Here is a 6,541-nt window from a genome sequence, read left to right on the forward strand (position 1 = left end):
TATGGGTAAGGGGTGTTACATGTGGTACCGAGAGAAAGAGTTACTTGGGAATTCTTTCAAGCTGAGTTTGAAAAGAAATACATCAGTCAACGGTTTATCGATCAAAACACAAAGAGTTTTAGAGCTGAAACAGGGCTGTATGTCTGTGACTGAATATGAGTGAGAGTTTGTTGAACTCAGTAAGTATGCTCGAGAATTTGTTTCAAATGAAGCCATTATGTGCAAAAGATTTGAAGATGGGTTGAACGAGGATATCAGATTGCTAGTTGGGATTCTAGAGTTGAAAGAATTCTTAGTGCTAGTTGACCGAGCTTGTAAAGTCGAAGAACTTGGCAAAGAAAAGAGAAAGGCAGATTTCGAGGCTAGAGATTTGAGAAAAAGATCGATGGATAAATCGTATCAGTCTTTTTCAAACAAATCAAAAGATTCATATACTCGTTCAATTACTTCAATCGGGTATCCAAACAGAGATCGTGGAAAGCAATACTCAAGTCCTAAAGCTTAAGCTACATCAGTATCGAGTGTTGGTAGCGTGAGAAACAATAAACCTGAGTGTCAACCATATGGTCAATGACATTTTGGAGATTGTTGGATGAATAATAACAATAAGCCTGTTTTTAGTCAAATTGGAACAATGGTTTCGGGACCACAAATTCGAAGTCGAAATAATTATTTTATTATTATTTTGATGTCTACAACATTATAGTATGTTTGTATGAAATTTTGGTTAAGAAATTTTATCGTTTGAATGTTTATTTTAATAAAAAGGACTAAATTGTGTAAAATGTAAAACTTATGTTCTACAAGCTAAAGGTGTCTAATAGCTATGCAATATTAAAGTGGAGGTCCTTATGTTGTAACTAGACCATTATTAATGTTAGTGGACATTTATGAACTTATATTAAATGATTTTAATGAATTATATTAAAGGTTAATTTAGTAAATTATGTATTAAGGTTAATAAAATAAAACAAACAAAATTTTTGGTGCTTTCATCTTCTTCCTTAGCCGAATTTTGAATAGACGAAAGCCAAACTTAGGTTTTATTTGGTCAATCTTGTATAGGTAATTAAGTTATGATTTTTGTCTCGTTTTTAATGATTTCTATGTTTTTTAGATTGTTGCAGCTTAGTCTAGATAGCCCAGAGACTAATTTGCAAAACTGTTAAAGGTTTAGGGTTTTCCATTGATGAATGTTGATGTATTTTGATGTTTAATGGTAGAAAATGCATCTTTGTTGTGAGATAAACAACATTTATAAAGTGATTTTTAGTGAAAAGTCCAATTAGGGGTTAAATTATGAAAAGTATAATTTTTGTGGTTAAATTGTGAAATAAATGAAAAATATGGATTGCTAGGGGCCTAATTGAAATTATGCTAGCATGGGTTTTGGTTGAATTGCATGAATTTGTAATTTTATGAAATAAGGACTAAATTATAAAAATATTAAAATGTTAGGGGAAAAATGTAAATTTTCCCTAAATGTGTGTTTTTGGATTAAATTGAATAAATAGATTATTAAATAAGTTAATTTTGATTATATTTAGATCAAGAAAGGCGAAATACAAGTTTAGATCGGGGAAAGAATAAGGTTTCGGATTAATCGACTTAATTTACCTTTTTTGCATTCGAGGTAAGTTCGTATGTAATAAGTATTATTAGATTTGTGTTATAAATGCTTTACTATTGTATAAATTGTGAACACGACATTGCAGACTTATTCGACGAAGATTCGATATTGGAAACCCTTGTTGAACCTTAGGAATAGATTAGGATATGGATGACTTGTCATTAGGGGTTATTATTGTTTTGGGTGCTAGTCCGTACGTCCTACCGGTGGCTGAGTTATCCAGCATGTGTTGCGGATTCTCGTCAGCTTGTGTGAGCAACACCGTGTAGTTACATCATGACCATCAGCTTGTGTGAGTAAACCCGTTGATATCTCAAGATTGAGCATTATTGAGATATGATATTGAGATAGCTTCGGCTATATATTTTGGCACTTAGGGTGAGAGATTCTTGAGTATCCTGTATTATTCCAAATGGTTCAACGGGTATATCGAAGATATGAAATGGTGAGAAATAGATACATATCAATACAGGTATGTACGAAAACTATATATGCATCGAACATATGGAAGAAATGATTTCATTGTTAAATAGGTGATTTGTATACATGTTAATATTGTGATTAAATATTTTATAGTATGTTATATGCATATTTTGAATGATAATTAAATGGTGAATTTTGCTTATTATTTTCATAGGGATTACTAAGCTTTATAGCTTACTTTGTTTAGTTTTTCTATATTGTATAGTGAAATCAAAGCTAGCTCGAATTCTAGGACCGTCGGAGACTTCGTCACACTATCCTACTATCTCTTTGGTACTTTTGAACTTAAGTGTTTTAAGTGTATGGCACGTATAGGAGTTTGGTCATTTTGGTATATGGGTTGGTAATGACGTTGGTCATTTGAATTGGCTTGTAAATGTCTAAATTATGCTTTGTATATAGCAATGAGAGTTGGCCTAATTTGGTTGGTTTTTTTTTTTGTATAAAATGGTGCATATGGCTTTGGTTATGTGTTAAATGATGGATATGTGATGCTTGTTGATAATAGGTATTGTGGATGTCAAATGGTTGATGAATTGAGAATTAGTATGCTTTTGGGTTTAGGTAAATTGATGCATGTTTGAAAGCGTCCATTTAGCTGAATTGGAAATATGAATTTGGTATAAAATGGAATATCATTTTGTGGTACATGTAACACCCCGTACCCGAGACCGTCGCCGGAGTCGGACACGAGGGGTTAACGGGCTTAATCCACTTACTTGCACAGTTCATTTTAAAAATTTCCAGACAGCTGGCTAACTGTGTCACTGTCACCTTAAAAATCATATCTTGAGTTCCACAACTCAAAAATCAGTTTCGTGATTTTTCCCTGAAACTAGACTCATATATGCATCTGAAAATTTTTTTCTAGAATTTTTGGTCGGTCCAATTAGTACAGTTTATTAGTTAAAGTCCCCCATGTTACAGGGATCGACTATACTGACCTTTGCGCATTACGACTTGGATATCTCCCTGTACAGGGCTTCAATACTGATGCCGTTTGTTTCTACAGAAACTAGACTCAAAAAGGAATCTGTAAATATATGGCATGACTTCTAATTATCTCTGGTCAATTTATAAAGAATTTCCAAAGTCCGAACAGGGACTCCAGAAGCTGTTCTGGCCCTGTCTCACGAAAACTTAAATATCTCTTAACATACTGTTCATATGATTGTTTCGTTACTTTCCTATGAAAATAGACTCGTCAAGGTTCGTTTACATAATTTATTCACTATTTAATTCCATTCCTACTATTTTTAGTGATTTTTCACATCCACGTCACTGTAGCTGTCAGCATCTGTCTTTAAGGTAGGCTTTACCTATTTCATAGTTTCCATGATTCAACTAGCCCTTTAACATAAATAGCACAAAATATGATCATGATTAACCATCCCCATGGCTAATTGTTTCCAAACATTTCCATACCTCTTAATGAACAACATACAATGATTATAATACCATGCCCAAAGTATACTTAAGCCATTTTCGCATGGCTATCCAAATTTACACAAAACCGAAAGGTACATGACCTACAACAAAAGGGTAGTCCTATACATGCCATTTCAAAGTCCAACCAAAAATATACCGAAAGGAGCTTTGATAGTGTGGGAGACTTCGACTTCAAAATCCCGAGTCCGATAGCTGAAGAACCAAAATCTATAAAACAGAGGATCAAAGAAACGGAGTAAGCATTTTATGCTTAGTAAGTTTGAGTCATGAATATAGACACAACCAAAGTATAGCATTCATGTAGCTAAACAGATAATTTCATATGCACAAATTCTCAATATTAGACTTACTTCACATTACCAACCCTTATATTCATACACAAAGATCAACTTAGCCAAAGGCCGGTAGCTCATTTATCAACTGAGCGAATACTTATTTGTAAGGGCTCAACTAACTCAAAGCACATACGAAACATACCTCATTGTCGGGATTTCACAAGCGTATTAACTGAAATTTTTACAGCAAGTTCATTCATTCCCGAATCACGTACCTTCGGAGTTTAACCGGATATAGCTACTAGTTCAAATGCCTTCGGGACATAGCTCGGTTATAGTAACTCACACAAATGCCTTCGGGACTTAACCCGGATTTAGTAACTCGCACAAATGCCTTCGGGACTTAACCCGGATTTAGTAACTTCGCACAAATGCCTTGGATCTTAGTCCGGATATAAGCACTTAGCACAAAGCCTTGGGACTTAGCCGGACATCATTCAATAACCATGCACATTTATCAATAAATCATGACACATTCAGATTTCATTTTCATTAGCAAAACTCAAACACAAGGCACTTTTCACACTTGCAATTTCGGCTCAATAGCCACACACAAAGAGCATGATTTTGATTTGCTTAAAACATGATCTAATCAAATCATAATTTAAGCTCTATTACTCAAGAACTTACCTCGGATGTTGTCGAACGACTTCAACGGCTATTCGATCATTTTTTCCTTTCCCTTATCCAACTGTGGTTCCCTAAGCTCTTGAGCTAATTCAAACAAATTTAACTTATTAAAGTCTCATTTTGCTAGCTTATGGCCGAATATGACAAGGAGTTTGATAGGTCATATGGCCACCTTTTAGCTCAAATACATAATGATCATACACATTTTTAATCACATCAAGCAATTTAATACAATTCATTCGAACATCAAAAGAGAAGCTCAAGGTACTTAGCCCATATATACATTAGACATTAGAGTCACATATGTACGAAATCACGAATCGAATTCAACATACTAGCTAATATTTCCCCTTAGCCAAATTTTCTAAGTCAAGCTAAAGCCATCAATAGGCTACCTATGGCCGAACATACCCATCAGCTCATGTACTCATTTATGTGGCCGAACATACACATCTATGATAAGGCCGATTGCAACACTTAATACACTCTACAAGTATGGTCACTTGTATTGACTAAACACCATTTGTTTCAAGTTAAAAACTTGGCTAATACACATATATACACCATTAAAGCATCCTCTCCCTTTCCATTGATTCAACACATGCATTACCCATAATATACAAAATTATATTCGGCCTTAGCACACAACTTGCTAGCCGATTCTTCTCCATCTAGCAACTAATGCACATACGAGCTCATTTGTTAGACTCTACTTCATCTAACAACAACCTTATTTCTCTTCTATTTCCTACCATGGCCGAATGCTCAAGATACCTCAATATCAAAACTTTTAACTTGGGTTGCTTAAAGAGCTTGGTGATGAGTTCAAATTTATCTAACACCTCAAGCAACATAACACATCCCTTAATCTAGTGAACCACCATAGCATCAAACACCAACCAAGAAAACAACACCCAAGGCCGGGTATCTTCTTCATCACATAGCAAGATTTAGACCATGGGCTAGGTAGAACTCAAGCTAACAACTAAAACATGCATGCATCTCATGGACAACATCAAACATACCTTAGTCTAGCAAATCACCATAGCCGATTTTCTCAAGCTCCTCCCCTTCCTTTCTTTCCTCTATTCGGCCAAGGATGAACTAAAGGATGAACACTCTTTTTTTTTGTTTTTCTTTCCCTCCACTCACGGCAATGGGGGCATGGATGAGATCATTTTTTTTTTCTTTCATCACTCCTCCCTTTCATTATTTAATTACCATGCTCATTATTTTATTTTTTCCTTACATAATGCATTAAGCCAACATGTCTATGACATGTTTTTTTTTAGCCATAACACTTTGTCCACCCATGCTCATGGCCGGCCACTACATATTAGGGGGGAAAATTGACATGCAAGTCCTCCCTTTTGATTACATGCACTATTAGATCCTTGTAGATTAGCCTATCACATTTCAAAAGTGTCACACAAGTCCTTTTGACTAAATTCACATGCAATTTACTAAATCGAAGCTTAAAATTTTCGCACATTCATATTCACATATTTTAGACCATAAATATCACATTCAAATAATTTGGTGACTCGGTTTAGCGGTCCCGAAACCGCTTTCCGACTAGGGTCACTATAGGGCTGTCACAGTACATGTGAGACTTGTTGTTGACAGTATTGAAATGGTATGATTTATGCTTGGTTGAGTTAGATGAATGCCTATATATGCTATGTTTTGGTGCCATTTGATTTGATATAGTTGTATGCAAATTTGGGTGGCAAAATGGGTTGGTAAATAGCCTATTTTTGTCCATATGGGCAGAGACACGAGCGTGTGTCTCAGCCGTGTTTGGCACACGGTCAAGTTACACAGCCGTGTGTCCCCTGGTGTTGAATTAGAGTTGAAGTTAGTATGCTCCACATTGCCTAGCACACGGGCGTGTGACTTGGTCGTGTGGCATAAGTCACTATACCCTATAGGATTGGCACGACCTAGCACACAACCTGACACACGGGCGTCTGTGGCCATATTTAGGGAACACGGGCTAGTCACACGGGCATGT

Source organism: Gossypium arboreum, chromosome 8, assembly GCF_025698485.1.
Source record: "Gossypium arboreum isolate Shixiya-1 chromosome 8, ASM2569848v2, whole genome shotgun sequence".
Classification (NCBI taxonomy): domain Eukaryota; kingdom Viridiplantae; phylum Streptophyta; class Magnoliopsida; order Malvales; family Malvaceae; genus Gossypium; species Gossypium arboreum.